Below are 17,526 nucleotides of genomic sequence, written 5' to 3'. Positions count from 1 at the left end.
CAGATCATGGAGAGTGAAGTCCTCCTCTGGCTCCCTTCTTTCTGAGACATGTGGAATCGTGTAGTAACCAAATCATCACTGTCGGGGCTGGTGTGAAGATTACTGTTTTCTCCAGCCAACCCTCCCTTCATCTCTTAGATTCTAATAAAGGAACAGCAGCAGCACTTAGGGTTGATTTCAGGCTCTTTCTTCCAGACACATTGTGCTGCGGCTAAATTCACTGCTCAGTTGGCCTACCAGAGAGAGAAACTCCAAGGCTGGGTAGTGACTGCTTCATCTTAAATTGTGCAAAAGGGCTACATTTTTCACATGCAGTGCTTTACGTGTCCTTTTTCCAACCTCTCTTCCCTCCCCCTTGTGCTTCCACTCCATCCATCCAGTCTCAATGTCTGGGCAGATGTTACTGTTTGCATTAAGAAGCAAAGAACTCAGGGCTACAGCTGGGCTGCAACCATCTGGATTTGGAATGGAGGATGGAAATGGGGAGCACTTGGAACCAGGGTTTCCATTTCAGCATGTGCTTAAAAACAGTAGCAGCTGGTTCCCACCACAGCCTTGACAAGCGCCTCTGCTCACATACATCTAGGCATGTTTCACTGGAACCCAAAGTGGGAGAGTGGATTTTTCTCACCTGCTTCAAAGGATAGATGCTACAGAGCCACTGAAGAAACAAGCCTGTATGTCCCAATTAGTGCTTTGCCAAAAAATTCTTCTGCCTTCCCCCACTCTCCACCATCTTCCATCAATTAATGAGAGAAGGAATTGCATTTGAGAAATATAAAAGGGGAGGGGGGATTTGGTGAAATTATTATGGGTTGGGTGCAGAGTGTTTATTGTGCTTACCTTACTCTGAGGTGGCCAAGGGATTTTGTGCAAGACTCGAGCAGTGCAAGACTCCTGGGGTTCCAGGCTTATCCAGGGTTCGATTTCCTCAGAATGTGGGACAGCAGAGACTGTGGTATCTTCTGGATATATGGTTTATTTACACATATATACAACCTGAGTCTACAATGGAGGGGTTCACGATATTAAAACCCCCAAAAGGCATTGCTTCTCCCATAGCCACAGTCTTGGGTTCAAACACAAATCAAGCATGTCTCTCTCTTTCAGGGTTCTGCTTGCAGCCCACTTAGTGGAGGGCAGACACCTCCACTATGGTTTTTGTCCTTCTACCTACCAGCCAGTTGGTCAGCATTTTTCAGCTTTCCAAAGGTGCACTGCTTCCTGAAAACTCCACAATGTCTTCAGCTAGATTTCCTGTCAGTTGGTAAGAAGAGGAGGCTGCTTATCATGTACCTGAGTGCTGTCAGGTTGTGCTATTTTTAAAAAAGAAGAATATTTTTATTTTATTTTAAAACAAATCAGTGCAGAAAGGTAAAAGAAAGAATTTCCCTTATAAACAAAATCAGTGAGCATGCCCTTGGAGTTTTTTCAGAACAGAAAGCACCCACTGAGGAGGCTGCAGAGAGCTGGAAAGATTCATAATGAAAAGAAAAGTGCATATAGAAACCTGGGCCATCTCATAACAATAAAGTATGTGCAACCAGTGTTAGAAACTGAGATATGAAAGCTAGGAAATAAATGGCACCTTAAACCTAGGTTATGGGCACTGCAACGGAGTGTCTAGGCGTGTTTTTTTATAAAAGAATACAAAGCTGAAAATGAATGAACTGCAGCTAAAATCTTATGTGCATTTTTCACATGGTCTAGTCCTATCTGAAGACTGCAAAAAGCAAAGCCATGCTTCCCCTGTCTGCCCCCCTAATATTCTTAAGAGGGTCTCTTCTCCAGTCTTCAGAGAGTGGCTGGAAGTGGGGAGGCGGGAAAAAGGTCCTCCTTTCCTTCCGGCAGTGACAGTTTTAATTTGAAATCTTAGGCACAATACTGTGTCCAGAGCTCAGAAACTGCTTGCATTAATGAAATTCCCTATCGCAAAACATGCTTAGAACAATGGGAGTTTCGAACGCTGTGTGCAACCCGGCACTCACCAAAACTATAAATAAATTATAAAACATCCTATGAGGGAGGCAGAAAAATGGAAGCCTCTTTTGCAAAGGAAGAACACTTTCAAGAAACCAAGGAACTAATTTCAGCACAGCACTAGTCCAAATGTAACATGAGGCTGTAAGTCAAATGGATCTGTGCACAGTATAGGATGTGATGCTATCTCAGCTGTAACTTGGACCCAAGTAGCAGAAATGCCTTGATGCTCCCACCAGGCGTGATGCTCCAAGACCGGGGGTGGGGTGGGGGGGGTAAAATAAAATCAGCCTTTTGTGAGAAGAGCCTGGACTTCTCCTAACAACTACTTATGGCTTCCCATGGAAGACAATCTCAAATGTGGCTCCACATACTCCACATGATGAGAATGATCCAGACTCTGCCCAGAAATGTCTAGCAAGCTTAACAGAATAGATGTTATGGGAAATACTTGTCTACCCCCAAACCACATTTTCCCCATGCATTTTCCCTGTAACATCTAAAGAAAGAAATGTGTGGCCTCCAAGTCATTGTGCTCAGCATTTCTCTGCTTACTGCAAGCACTCAGTGAACCAGAGTGGGAGTGGAGACATGTTGAGCAAGATGTTGTCAAAGCATGAATCGCTTTCACTAGAGGTAACTGCAAGTTCCTTTGGGGAAAATGGGAATGGGCAGTAGCCATAGATTCCCAGTAATGTTTAGGGTGAAATCCAGAAGAACTGGAGAAAGGAGGGCTAACCCTCAAGAATTCTGCCCAAAAGCTTCCAGGTCTTTTGCCCTGCTGCTCCTCACTCTTGAATTCCTAAGACTTTGAACTTAGTGTCATTGCTCACAATGCAGTCACTACCTCTGACTACATGTGGCAGCTTCCCTATAGCTCTGTGCAAAACTCTCCTGGTATCTTCTAAGGATGGGGAAATCTGCCACTTTTGGTTTCTCTCAGTCTCTCATTTTTCCAATCTTAAATTCAGTTCTCCACATTTCCGCATCAATTTGCAAAATTGTTTTTGAAGTTGTCATGAAAATTCATCAGTATTTTAGTGTAAATTTCTCCTAATAAGCACAGTTTAATGCAACATTTTTGCATGTTGTTTCCATCAATATATGCATTATTGCACACATTCCAGTAGTATATGCAGCTTTGTACACATTGTTTGGTTGGAGAGATACATCACAAAATTTGTAGAAGCGAGAAATTTGAAGGATGGCTGTATTTCAGTCCAAATATTGATTTGGGAAGTTCATATTAGACTGATTTGCCTTTAAATGTGCACTGAATTAAACTCTCCCCTCTGTCCTTAGTGTCTTCTGGGATATTGTTTCATGGACAGATGTCCATGAACCATCCATTGCAAACTGCCACCATTTATTTGCCAACATAAATGGTGCCACTAGGATACCAGACAGTAATTGGTGTGATGTCTGAAAACAGCTGTTACATTATATCGTTGATGCCTTCCATCATCAAGAAGCAGACTATGAGAAATGGCCTCCTTCTAGGTGGCAAGAAGACCTAATTCCTTTCTTGGTCCAACAGGAACAGGGAAGGAGAAGGAGAGAAAGAGAGAGACTCACTCAGCTGCTAAATTTGCCATCAGCAGCTCGCGAAAAGTTGGCTTGGCTGATTGCCCTGACAGAAATTGATGGGAGTCATGTGGCAGGCAGCACGGAAAGGAGCAATCCAATGCAAGGATTTATTATTATTATTATTGCTCAAGTTTGCAGTTGCTTGTGGTGTGCTATGCCAAGTGGGCTGTGGAAGCGCAAATGAAATAAAACCAAATTGAGGCACTGCGTTAAAGAGAGAGAGAGAGCAGATCCATATACTTATAAGCATATGGAGGTACTGGGGGCATGCCAGATGGTTCACCACTAATTGGGAAAGGCCTGGGTACCCTCTTATTGTGGCCATCAGAAGTAACCTCATGGTTATGAGGAGGGAACAAAGGATTAGAATGGAAGACACTCATCTGTGGATCAGAAAAGGCTCTGAGACCCTCAGGGTAATTTTAGCAGGCTGCAGTGGGTGACTGGATTCATGTGGCACAGAAAAGGACAGGCAGGGAGTGGAAAGTGGATGGCACTCTCCCAAGTACCACCCACAAAAGCAGCTCTCTGTGACAAAAGGGGAACCACTACCTTACCTAGGCATGAATTCAAGTCTCTGCTCACTCATATATTTTCCTGATCTGACTCTGGAGCTTGTCCTTAGTTTCCTTTCAGTTGAATGGGAATGTCAGTGATCTACTGCGAGAATAAATGGGGAAGGAGTTATCCTTCAATACATTTACTTTAGGAACCATCAGTATTAGTAGTTTTTAAAGTACGAGATCACACAACCTTTCTTTGTTTGCTTATGGGCTTCTGCAGCTTAACTTGAGCTCCTGAGCTATGAGAAAAGGTCTTATGGGGAAACTGGCAACAATCCAGAACTATTGGATTCTGGCAGCTCCCTCACTGCCAGAAGTTACAGGGAACCAGGCAGAGGGGCTTCTCGGTGGTGGCGCCCACCCTGTGGAATGCCCTCCCATCAGATGTCAAGGAAGTAAACAACTATCTGACTTTTAGAAGACATCTGAAGGCAGCCCTGTTTAGGGAATTTGTTAATGTTTGAGGTTTTATCATGTTTTTAATATTCTGTTGGGAGCTTCCCAGAGGGGCTGGGGAAACCCAGCCAGATGGGCAGGGTATAAATAATAAAGTATTATTATTATTATTATTATTATTATTATTATTATTATTATTATTATTATTATATTTGCACATACCCAAGGGGGGGTCTATTAGCCATGTACTGTGATATGGAAATCTCTTTCAAACTGTCAGTACTGGGTGGCAATACATAAAGCAGCCTATTTTGGTAGGAAAGCATCAACTATAGGCATCAAAATTCTGCACAGAGTGACCATATGCCCTCCTTTGCAACTCTATTTGAAGGAGTCCTGTTTTAATTTGTTTGTTCTCTGTAGGGGGAAATGGTCTACTTGGTTTTAAAGAAGAGCATAAATATGATGGGTATACAATATTGGAAACCTGAGGGAATGGAGAGAAACAATTGGATGAAGTCACCTGTAAATATAAACTTTATAAGAAAAACAGGCTCTTTGATCCAGCAGCAGCTTCTTTCAATAGGAAAAGTGAAAAGTTCCAGTTCCACTTTCTCTTAGGAGGTTTCTTTTTTTATAGAAAAGACAAGGAAGGGTGCACAAGACTTCAGGGTTCAGCACAGATGGCTGAGCAACAGCCATATTAACTGCTAACTAGGGACCTAGGTGCACCAACGGAGCCAGGAAGGAGTGCTACTGGCCCAAGGAGTCCTGACTCATTGGGCCAGTAGCAGCTACAACTGCAGAATGGGTTACCTGTTAGTATGGCCTGAAGCTGTTTTCCCAAGAATGTTTTCAGCCCTTAGTTCTTTTAATAGATACAGCTTTTGGGGGTATCCCCTCCCTGTTTAAAGGCAAATGGCTCTGAATGTCTTGGTACATGTTTCCCTAAGAAAACATTTCTTTTTACATTGTGGTACCTGCTTTTTTCAGATCCTATAAGCACTCTCATTGTTCTCTCTAGGTAAGTGCACAAGGCTCCTTCCTTACTGGCACTGAGCCACTAAGCAGGCCTTCCCCAACCTCTTGCTGTTTTCGACAAGTTCATTTTGATATCTTTCAATATGATTTTATACCATTGTTTTGTTAGCTGCCTGGGAGACTTTTAATCAGAAAGCGGGTGATACTTTTTAAAATTAATGCATAAATGCATGTCCAAAGCTTTTATAACAGGGTTATGCCTTATAACAATCACAAAAGAAATGAATTTTCAAATTATACAGCAAGGGTACAATGAAATGTTAAATTCCCATTGATCATGACTTTTGCCAAAGGCGAATGACGTTTTTTCAGACTTGTGTTTTGGGTTTTTTTATGAACTTGGCAGCCCAAGGCTAAACATATTTTTTTAGAAGTCAGTTTGCTCAGAACTGTAGCCCAAAACTCATGGAACATTTCAGTGTGCCGAGAACAAACATAAGAGCAAAAGGGGTGGGTGGAATATGGTGCAGTGGCTTTGGGTCTGAGCCCAAAGAGTGGGAGAGATGAGAGACTGTCCCCCTGTCCTTCTGCAGAAACTGGAAGTTAGTTATGGTTGTTTTGAAAGCTGTGGTCCTAACAAGAATCAATTGAAAGCAACTCCCACAAGAAATCAATGGAGCTTGTTACAACATCCAAGTGAGGAGCCTGAAAATCTAAAATCCTGTCTCAGTATGTGAGCAAAGGGATGAGGAAAATGCTTCCTGGCCTGGGATCCACTCTGCTGGCAACAGCCTTCATGTGACTGGAGCAGCCGGCCAGATCACTGCACAGAGTGATGAAAGAGTCCCAGTCCAACCGCCCCCCCTCCCAAAGGGAGCTTCAGATTACACTTCTGGTTGCATGAAGCCCATGGCTTCTTGCCAATGACCAAGTAGCTATCACAGCCCTGATGGATGACGGCATCCGCCACCTGAGCCAATTTCCACTGGCAGCGCCACAGACCCAGCTTTCATCACCCATCAAGACATCTGTTGGTGTCCACTGGGGGCTCCAGGTCTCTGTTACAGTAGGGGATATTTTTACAGCTGAGTGGTAGGACTGGGATAGGTGAGAGAGGAAGGTTGAAGCAAAAGCTCAAGAAACTTTGCTCAAGAGGAAGGGAGGTAAGATACCCCCCACAACTTCATGGAAACTTGGGAGCCAATAATGAAAATGCTGACAGATGAGATCACTTCATTAGTATGCATTTTACCCATAATACCTTTCTGCACCCACCCACAGGTACTAGGCTGTAAAGTACAGTGGTACCTCGGGTTGAGAACTTAATACATTCTGGAGGTCCATTCTTAACCTGAAACTGTTCTTAACCTGAGGTACCACTTTAGCTAATGGGGCCTCCTGCTGCCGCCGCGCCACTGCCATGCGATTTCTCTTCTTATCCTGAAGCAAAGTTCTTAACCCGAGGTACTATTTCTGGGTTAGCAGAGTCTATAAGATGAAGCGTCTGTGACCCGAGGTACCACTGTACCATGGGCCTAATCCACCCAGAGTCAAGGACTTTCAAGCTCTTTTGATTTTTCACGAGAGTGTTAAATACCTTTGACACTCGATACTGAGGCTGCCTTGGTGGCTACTAGTGCTTTTCCCCAGCTCCAGCTAGTTCACTAGTTCTAGACCCTTTGAGCAAAGATGACTTGGCTATGGTATTGCATGCTGTGGTAACTGGATTATTGCAATGCTCTCTGTGTGCCTTGAGGATGACTCAGCAACTTCAATTGGTCAAAAATGCAATGCCCAGATTACAGGCTGGGGTTTCAATTAGGACTCCTATAACCCCTGTTTTAATACAACTGCCATTTGTCAGCTGATTTCCTTGCTCAGCTGAAGGTGCTCATGCTAGTGGTTACAACCCTAAATTACTTAGACACTAAATATCTGAATGACTGCTTCCTTCTTGGATGTTAAGATTAGCAGAGTAGTTTGTGAGGTTGGCTTGGGAGAGGGCAGGCTGTGACTGTAGATTGTTTTTAAACTGTTTTAAGGCTGTTTTTTTAATATTGCTGCAACCTACCCTGTGACCTGCTGGTGAAGGGCAGGTAATAAATTGGATGGTGATGATTATTTTTTTTTAAAAAAAATATGTCATTGACAGTGCAATCCCATGCATTTCTATGCTTTGAGTTCAATGAAATTTACTCCAAGGTAGGTTGATATAAGATTGCAGGCTAATTCTCCATTAATGAGACTTCAGAGTGCTTAGCCTTATGTGGGTCATGCCATTTCTTTCTGGCTTACGTATAAGAAAGACATGATTCTCAGTTAACCTCTCACCTCCTACTAAATTGTTCAGCAGAAATAAAGAAATCTGAGGGGCTACTGATGACATCTGTTGTAACATAGATGTCTGAATCTTGTCTCCTGGCTATTTGAAACTGGGCAGCCTAATCCGCAAAACAGATCTGCTTTAAGACCTTGGGAGTGGGGCTTTGATTTAACACAGGTGCCTGCATGGCAACCACCATGTTTGCTTTGAAAAAGTCCTCTTGTTTTTAGTGAGACTCACTTCTGACTAAACGGAATTTGGTGCAACCTGCAAATCTCAGTCATGAGCTAGTAAAACGACTAAGTACATTAGCTAGTGGAGACCACTAATCCACTAATATGAGGAGAGCAAGGGACCAAGTAGGGGAGCAGAAAGAATCAAGTTTTTGATTCAACCTGGTGCAGGCCAGGTTGCATGGGTCAGGTCCTTTAAATTTATTCTACACACCACCACTAACTCATCTAATGAGTTGTTCTTTAAAAATCCCCCCCCCCTCCATGTGAACTAACCCAGACCCTGAAATCATCATTGGAGGCCTTTTTTCATGCACCTCCTCTGCAAAAGCTACAAAGGGTGGCAACACAAGAATAGGCCTTTTCTGTGGTGGCTCCCTGCTTGTGAAATGCTCTCCCCAGGGAGGCTTGCCTGGTGCCTTTATTACACTTCTTTAGGTACTGGGCAAAAACATTTATCTGGATAATTCAGTTGGTAAATCAAGACACTCTTAGTCTCAGGGTTGGGGGTTCAAACCCTATGTTGGCCAAACAATTCCTACATTGTAAGTAGTTGGACAAGATGACCCTTGTGGTCCCTTCCAACGTTACAATTCTGTGGTTCTATCATTCTAGGGCTGCCATACGTCTGGAATTTCCCGGACATAGCCAGCAATTAACCATCTGGCAACCCATGTTGGCAGTGTCATTTCTGGCAATTTCCCTTAAAAACCGCTCAAAAACTTTTTTTGCAAAAACCTAGAAAAAACTCAACAATTTTTCTGTCTGGATTGAAGTATGGCAACCCTATATAATTCTTCTGGGCCCGTGGCTAATTAAACATTCTATGGCCTTTTAAAGGGACGCGGGTGGCGCTGTGAGTTAAACCACAGAGCCTAGGACTTGCTGATCAGAAGGTCGGTGGTTCGAATCCCTGCAACAGGGTCAGCTCCCATCGCTCGGTCCCTTCTCCTGCCAACCTAGCAGTTCAAAAGCACATCAAAGTGCAAGTAGATAAACAGGTTCCCAGCGGGAAGGTAAACGGCGTTTCCATGCGCTGCTCTGGTTCGCCAGAAGCAGCTTAGTCATACTGGCCACATGACCCAGAAGCTGTACACCGGCTCCCTTGGCCAATAAAGCGAGATGAGTGCCGCAACCCCAGAGTCGGCCACAACTGGACCTAATGGTCAGGGGTCCCTTGACCTTTTACCAAGGCCTTTTAAACTGTGGGTGGGTTGGGTTATTGTTTTTGTTTATTATTATGGTATCTATTTTTGTGTTTTTACATTGTAATCTGCCCTGTGATCTTCAAGTGAAGGGCAGTATAAATTAAATTTTAAAAAATAAAGTAACAGCTGAATATAGCAAGTTATTATATTGTTTTCAGTAACAATGTTTGGATATTTTGCCTTTCATAACATGTGCCTAAAGCTCTATTTCTAATGCAAATCCTAATCCTGCCTACTCTGCCCACTGCTCCTCAGTATCCACACCAGCCACTCTTCTCCTTCTCCCTCCCTCCATCCTGCCATTTTCCTTCACACACACCTGTTCTAACTGTCACACTTCACCCTCAGCCAATCAGCACCTGCCACATACCAACATTCTATGCCCCTGCCCACCACACTCACTTTAACTCCTATCTTTCCAATATCTCCCTCCAAAACATTTTACCATATGTCTCTTAATATGCAAACCTACTCAAGTCAGTTACATTAACAAACACCACAGTGTTCCCTACAGGGAAATGCAGCCTAGGGGTTTTTTTTTGGGGGGGGGGGTTCCCTACAGCACTTTTATGGTGCACTCCTCCCTAGTATCAAACTGAAGAAAGTTGCTGTATAAATATTTTTAATGATAAACAAGTACTCAAATTAATCCCTGCTGAGGTGGAGCCACAATTAGTGGGGTCTGAGGAGATGATGATGTATCCTCAGCTGTGGGCATGAGACACCTGTGTTACCATGGCAACTGAGTGGGCCTTTCCCTCTTCCCCTACAGGACACAGCGAGCAACAGCTGTGATGTCCACCATTGCCCAGACTCTTTCCTGGTGGAGAAGGTGGGCTGGCAGATGGACACAGGCAGGCGGTCCTCTGGCTGTAGAGCGATAACAAGGCAAGTTCAATTGCGGAGCGGGAGCACAGCTGGTGCCTAGTGGGGGACCTAGGCCTAGGGGAAGGTGGCAGACATTGGTAGGGGGAAGATAGTGGAGTTTGCATTCGGAAGCTAGTGGATGCCCTAAGGCAGAAGAAGCAGATGGTTGTTTGTGGGTGTAAGCTGGTTGAAATTAATCTTCAGAAGCCGGTTGACAAACCTCAATGGATATTTGGGGGGGGGGTGAGTGAAGGTGTCCATTGGGGTTCTTAATGGATGTCTCCTGGAGTATGCTTGAATGGGGAGTTTTGAATGTGCGGCTTTGAATGTGATCAAGGTGAATAGTCTGTGTATGTGCATGAATGTGATGTGTAAAAGGAAACTGGTGGATAGGTGAAACACACGAAGGGCTTAAGTGCAAGCCACCTAATACTTTAAAAAAAACAAAACCCACCAGTTATTTAAAAGTATATCTACCTTTTTTCTGTGAAGAAAAAGAATGGAAAGTCAAATACTTGAGTTTATGGTGCAACCTCTCCCCACCCCCATATCTGTACACATGAAGGGTGGACTGTAAATATTTTCAATAATAAATAAATAACTGGTGAGGTGCCCCTTATATTGTAAGGTCTAGAGAAGCTGTGCTGATGCCTTTCCAGCTGTTGACATTAACTACTACATACTGCCTCTGTTGTTGCAAAAGGACATGGCAACTGAGGAGAAAGAGGCAGTTATTACTGGGAAGGGAGAGTCCAAGGAGAAGGAGGCTGAAGGGAAGCTGAGGAAGGGGCACCTGGTGACACAGAAGGCAAATCAGGGTTGGTTCTTTCCTGTTTTCTTAATTGCCAACTTTTTCATCTCATGGGGCTTCTGTGTCTGTCTCACCTACACAGATGTGAAAAAACAAATTGATTTTGTCCCTATGACTCCCCTCCCCAAACCCAAAATAAACTTAAGACCCCTAGGGTCTGACTTTATTGCCATAAGGAGGGGCAACCCTTGCATTACAGCACAACAAAAGCGGAACACCCTACCCCCAATGTTTGTGGTATGAAAAGGTACAGGATTTCATCAGGAAATTAAGGGACATTCACAGATTGGAAACAAAGCAGTATGTCGAGCCCCAAAACATCTGCAGCTACAAACAGTATTGAAGGCAGGATCACTTATAACGCCCCCTGCCCAACCCCCGGTTACCATTATGAGCATAAATCATCATGAAGGCACAAGGGAAAAGACCTTGGGGGCCTTGTACCTAGTTTTTACTCAGTACTTGTTCTGATTTGTTTATGGGACATTTATACGACAAGGAGCATTCATTGCCATTCAATTTGCTTGCAGCATGTTTTGGCATTTTCCTGTTAGCATTCAATCACCCTACAGTTTTCAATTTGTTCCCCATCACTTTCCAAGTGGCTGAAACGTCAATTCTTTTTTTACAGTGAGCGTTTTCTGCGAGTCCAATTGATGTGAAACCGCCAATACGCCGATCCATTTGGACCCAGAATAGGGACAGGGCAGGGTGGAATGAGTGGGGCAAGTTTATGGGGGGGCAAGAAAGGAACCCCCATGCAAAATGGTCACTTCCTGTAGATAGTCTAGGGCAACAGAGCCCTTTAATCCACTTTACGTAAATCTGAAGTTTCTGTATGTGCTTGAATCTTTCCCACAAAATAGTCAGAGCTTGGAGGAACTCTAAATGTTAAATACCAGTTCAGAGGTGGGGAGAGTGTTATTAATATTTCAACATGCAAGGAGGAGAGATTTAGGCTTTCCTTCTCAACTGAAACCTCTGTAAAAATCTCCCTCTCCGGTATAGCAATTAGTCTAAGGAGGAAAGTGCAGTTATGCTATCACTCAGTGCTATTAATGTTTATTTGGGTACGTTTCAAATATCTATTTATCCCAGTCATTGCAAAGCCCTTCCTTCTCCATAACCCTTTCTTGTGACTTGTTTTTTAAAAAACTTTTTTAAATCTGTGCAGAAATCTACCTATTCATCATTTCCCACTGAGACTTTTTGTTTCCACTCTTGTCTTTCCCACTAACCTTGAAAAACCTTCAGCTGTTTTGCAGTTTTATAGACCTCAACCCTATTTTCATTTTTACATTTCCTTTGGACAAACCCAGAAAAAAAAGCAACTGGGGGCAGCACACAAGTGGTCTGTGCTCAAGTCTGCCATTACATTTAGTAATGTAGTGCATTGGACTAGGAGACAGGTGGCCCAAGTTGAAATATCCACTCAGTCATGAAACTTACTTGGCCAGTCATTGTAACTCTGCCCAACATACCTCACAGAGCTGTTGTGAAGATAAAGGGGGAAACCACCATGCTCATTGCCTTGAGATCCTTGAAGGAACAGAGGAATAAGAAATAATATAGCAATATTGGCTATATCAATATCTTTAAAGCAGCACAACAATTCAATAAAAGGACAAATTTCTATATAGTGCACACTCCATGCTTTCTGGGGACAAAGCAGTGGGTAATAAAATGTTAGCTAAAATGGTGAGGGGGCTTTAGTAGTTACTGAACTGCTGGGCTGATCATAGTGTAGGGATCCTAAATACCTACAGCATTGCTTTATTAATCCATTAATGTTTTGTTTGATTCATAGGATGCTTCGATCGCTTGAAAATATATACTTTGGCAAAGTATGGTAACTTTACTCAAGTTTTTAGAAGGCCGTGGGGTAGATGGAACATGAAAGTAGAACTTAACATATGTAGGCAAGGGAACGGGAAGTTCTCGTGACATGCTTGGATAACTCTTGTGGTTAGCATTAGTCCATTTTGGAGCAATGTTTGGATATGCTTGGATGTGGATGATTGGGATATTTAGAAATATAAAACTGGAACATTTGTAAACTGGTACATTTGTGAAGTTGAACACATATATGCAAAATTCTGTATACTTTCACAGTTCACGTGAAACCAGCTAGGGAGGATGTGAAAGGTCAAGGTGAGTGAGTGATATTTAGTGATTACCTATGATGGATAGAGGACACGGGTGGCGCTGTGGGTTAAACCACAGAGCCTAGGACTTGCCGATCAGAAGGTCGGCGGTTCGAATCCCCGCGATGGGGTGAGCTCCCGTTGCTCGGTCCCTGCTCCTGCCCACCTAGCAGTTCGAAAGCACGTCAAGTGCAAGTAGATAAATAGGTACCACTCCAGCGGGAAGGTAAACGGCGTTTCCGTGCACTGCTCTGGTTTGCCAGAAGCAGCTTAGTCATGCTGGGCACATGACCCGGAAGCTGTACGCCGGCTCCCTCGGCCAATAAAGCAAGATGAGTACCACAACCCCAGAGTCGGCCACGACTGGACCTAATGGTCAGGGGTCCCTTTACCTTTACCTTTTATGATGGATAAAGGGAACCCTAGGCCAATTGCATAATCAACATTTATTTGTTGCCTTATTTACCTTGGCTATGGGAGGGGGAAGTGAAATGAAAGGAGTGGAAAGCAGCTGGGAGGAGGTTGTGTTCATCAAACACCAACCAGGCTGAAAGGGTCCATCTCAGGATGCAAATGTTGTTTATTCTAGTATGAATGCATATGCCTGAATGGCTTGGAACATGCTGTGACTTTTTTGTAAAAATTCTGCAAAAAATAAAAGCTAGCTGTTTTTGGTTTCTCAGTTTCTAGAGGTGACCAAACACCACTTTCTCAGTTAATCTTGAATCTGCCCTGTGAATTTTGATCGATGGATGCGTTTACAGGAAATTGGCAACAGTGAAATCCAAAATTTTGTCCTTCAATGGAACAATGATCATTTCCTGTAGGAATTTTGGGCAATGCCTGTGAGCGCAGACCGCAGAGATTTCCAACTCATGTTGTTATTTCTTTTTAAGTTGTTGATATAGCAATGATTGGCGCAAGCCCTGCTCCACAACTCCCAGCCACGCATTCATAAAGTATGGAGGGGAGAAGCAGGGCCATGCTTGCTGGCCCAGCTCCCAGTATTGTGTCTTCACTAGCTCCACCTTCTCAAGCCTCCATACATTCAGCAGAAATTATAAAGCATGGAGACTATCCCTTCAGGTTGCCCCCTGAACTCATGGAGGTCAGGAGGGCACACCTTTGTCCCTCTTATTGATGCTATGAGCACACATGTGCATTATTCATTAACCCTTTTCAACATTTCATGTGCAGTTGCCATTTCTGACAGCAGCAATGCTGCCACAATGAGCTACACATTTCATAGCCAAACCTCACGTTGAACTCAGTGAACTGATCCCCAGACCAGAGATCCAAGGAGGATCCAATGGAAATGTTTGTATTTACTTATTTTTGCTGGCCTTCTCCACGTTGTCAGTAGAGTTTTCCAGAAAAAAACAGAATGGGTGCCCAGAAATCCAACACAAAGTGCCTCCTCCCAGCCTCTGTTTACAAAATTATAAGCATTCCCCCCTTCCCATTACAATAATATTCTTCATCTTCTATCTGAGTCAGTGCATGGAAAAAATGATTTCACCGTGCAAACATTTCTGATGAATCAATACGGAGAAAGTAAACCCATGCAAATGAAAAATACTGGGATTTGGGGGGTAAATCACCCTTGAAGTAGAAGCATCCAGCATCTGAGCTTTAAGAACAAGCAAATCATCCCTAGCTATTTCCAGATGGAAGGGAAAGGATATATTTTCCAGACGCCGTTTTGCATGTTGCACCTATACTTAAAGCAGTTTGGGGTTTTGCCCATGCCGTAGGAGAATCGTAACTTGAAATGAGGAACACATATTGCCCAAATTGCAAACAAATGGATGGATTCAGAGAGGAAAATCTCCGCCCAAAATTGACCAGAGTTGAAATAAAGGTAGGAGGTCAGAATTAGGAGCCAGGCAGGCCACTGTGCAAATTAGTTAAGTCTTTGCAGTAGGACTGAGGTGGTTTAGATTCACTAAGGTCAGTGGCAGTGAAATGGCTCTAAATCCAAGTATTCCAGTTTAAACCATTTGTGGGTTGGGATGAGGCCAGCTGCTAGTAATTGCTCCAAATCTGGGAAATTATTTGCATTCATTGCTTCTGAGCTTCTCTGCACAAAGAAGATGGAAGACAGATCGCTTTTTTTGCAGTGATGTCCATTAACTGTATCACTGTGACTTTCCCATGGTAGCCGTGTCCCTCTCTTGCCTTCTGACTCCATCGCTTTGTATGATGTCTCTGCCACCCGCTTACAATTGAACTTCAATAGAAATGCATGTGTGTTACATTTGAAATGGCAGCAGTGGGTAATTCCTTGGTAGCAATGGATAAGAAACTTCTGTGGAAGTGCATTACAAAACTCTGATAGTATTTTAACAGGACCTAAACCACTCTATGGTCTTTATAGGTCTCCAAAATGCCAGCTGTTGTTCCTCAACATGTCCACCTAGTAGTGCTATCTTGTGCAATGTGCAATGAGTGTTTCAGAGACTGACACAGCCTAATGGAGCTAATACTGAAAGATTTAATTCCCCAGATATGGGCAATGTTTGACACTCCAGAAGTTGCTGAACTACAATTCCCATCAGCCCCAGCATGCATGGCCAATGACCAGGGATAATTAGAGTTGTAGTCCAGTAACATCTGGAGGGCAAAATGTTCCCCCACATGTAGGATGAAGGAAAAGAGGGAGTTCGATGCACCTGAGTAGTAAAAGGAGAGGCAGAGCAGTAGTGCTCACCTGACCTCCTGTTAGCCACATCACTGCTGTGTACCAGGACAGAGGATGAGGGGTGAGGTTGCAGGAAGGTTGGCATGGTGCAAACAGGCAGGAGCATTGGATTGACTCTACTCATGTGTATGCACCATGCCAAGCTTGCTTCTCTCCTCTGTCCTCGTATGTAGCAGCAATGTGACCAATGGGAGGTCAAGTAAGTGGTGACACACTATTCCACCAAATGCCAATGACCTAACCAGCATAAGGCATCAAGATGGTTTGGTGTGCTTTGCATAAAACAAACACATTTCATCCAAATTCTACACCAAGGAGCATCCAGTTCTTCAATCTGTGTATATTGTGCAGATCAAGCTAAAGTGCACATTTTGCTCATTTTATACAATTCATTTGGTCTTTGGTGCTGCTCTGTCTCACAGGAGAAAGCTAGTCTGTTGCTGTTGAAATCTCATAGGTGGCAAATCTGTGCCTGAGTTGTGCCACTTCAGGCAAAGTGGGAGCTTACAAGGCTAAAAGCTCCTACATTCCAAAAACAAAAAAAAGATGAACTTCATTTAGAAAACTAGCATACCAGAGAGAAGGCTAGAATCCTTCACTTTGACATCTGATTTACTGTGTTCCCAGACATTTTCTATGAGAGACCAGTCATGTGAGCTTCCATCCACAGTGCTACAACCCAGACACAAATTTTCCATTCAGTTTTACCTCACTCTGTGAGGAGAACTAGGTCTATGTTTTCATGTATATGCAGGGGAACTTTGTCTCTGCCCTAATCTCATCACATGCAAGAAGAGAGGTTTAAAGGTTTCCCTGTACTGTACAGTCGTACCTTGGTTTTTAAACAATTTAGTTCTTGAACATTTTGGCTCCTGAATGCCGCAATCGCAGAAGTGACTGTTCCGGTTTGTGAACTATTTTTGGAAGCTGAACGTCTGACATGGCTTCCAATTGGCTGCAGGAGCTTTCTGCAGCCATTCAGAAGCCAGTCTTTGGTTTCTGAACATTTTGGAAGGTGAACGGACTTCCGGAATGGATTCCGTTCAACATCCAAGGTACGACTGTACCTTGGCAATTGTACACTGGCAATTGTGTTCACCAGCTAGGAAACACCTAAACTATTGCATATCCTAGAGGTGTGCTAAATATGGAATAGAGGCTGGGCTTTTAGTATTGCAGCTCCAGCCTTCTGGAATCTGTTACCAAGTGAAATTAGAGAAGTGCCCAGTATCTTGTTATTTAAGCAGCTACTTTCGTTAAAGGAGGCTTTCCCAATCATTTTATGGATTAATAACAATTACAATGGTATGCATGGTTTTTATTACTTTGATTTTACTGGTTTACTTTTGCATCTTATCTTGTTATGTATACTGCCTCAGTAGCTTTTGGTTGTGAAGCTGTTTTTAAATCAGCAAACAAATAAATAAAATATGCCTTGGGCATAGCATTGGTGTTTACTGACAATCTGTGTGAACCAGTCTCTCTCCCTCATAGCTAGGGATGAGGAAGAAATTTAAGTCAGTTTGCATTAAAAGACAAACTTTCTGAAACAATAAGAGGACCAAAACACAGGCATCCTTCAAAATTTGCAATTTGCACTTCCCCAAATTTTGCAATGCAGTTCTCCCACTAAGTAATATGTGTGAAAAATGCACACGCTAGGATAAAGTGTACATTAAAAATGTATATATTAGTGAAAATAACCTAGAAATGTGCATTATATTAGGGACAA

The 17,526-nt window shown here is 43.2% G+C and overlaps 2 long non-coding RNA genes across 4 annotated transcripts in view; one reads left to right on the top strand and one right to left on the bottom strand.

Annotated features, from left to right (window-relative positions):
* Positions 1–961: 961 nt before the first annotated feature.
* LOC310701272 lies at positions 962–9,100 on the bottom strand. 3 transcript variants are annotated; one of them, XR_014522970.1, is made up of 3 exons: positions 7,704–9,100; positions 4,125–4,227; positions 962–1,316 (listed from the first exon to the last, which is right to left on the bottom strand). It is a non-coding gene; the product is annotated as an uncharacterized lncRNA (long non-coding RNA). The 3 variants fall into 3 exon arrangements; XR_014522971.1 differs by lacking the exon at positions 7,704–9,100 and adding an exon at positions 7,105–7,687; XR_014522972.1 differs by lacking the exon at positions 7,704–9,100 and adding an exon at positions 5,050–5,269.
* Positions 9,101–9,664: 564 nt separating this feature from the next.
* Positions 9,665–17,526, top strand: part of LOC310701300 — a 31,615-nt gene continuing 23,753 nt past the window's right edge. The window contains exon 1 of the long non-coding RNA XR_014522992.1: positions 9,665–10,159. This is a non-coding gene — a long non-coding RNA (uncharacterized lncRNA). The remainder of the gene's footprint in view (positions 10,160–17,526) is intronic.

The sequence above is a fragment of the Podarcis liolepis genome (genome assembly GCF_965112155.1).
Source record: "Podarcis liolepis genome assembly, chromosome: 1".
Taxonomy (NCBI): Eukaryota; Metazoa; Chordata; class Lepidosauria; order Squamata; family Lacertidae; genus Podarcis; species Podarcis liolepis.
This window is presented reverse-complemented; position numbering and strand designations above follow the sequence as displayed.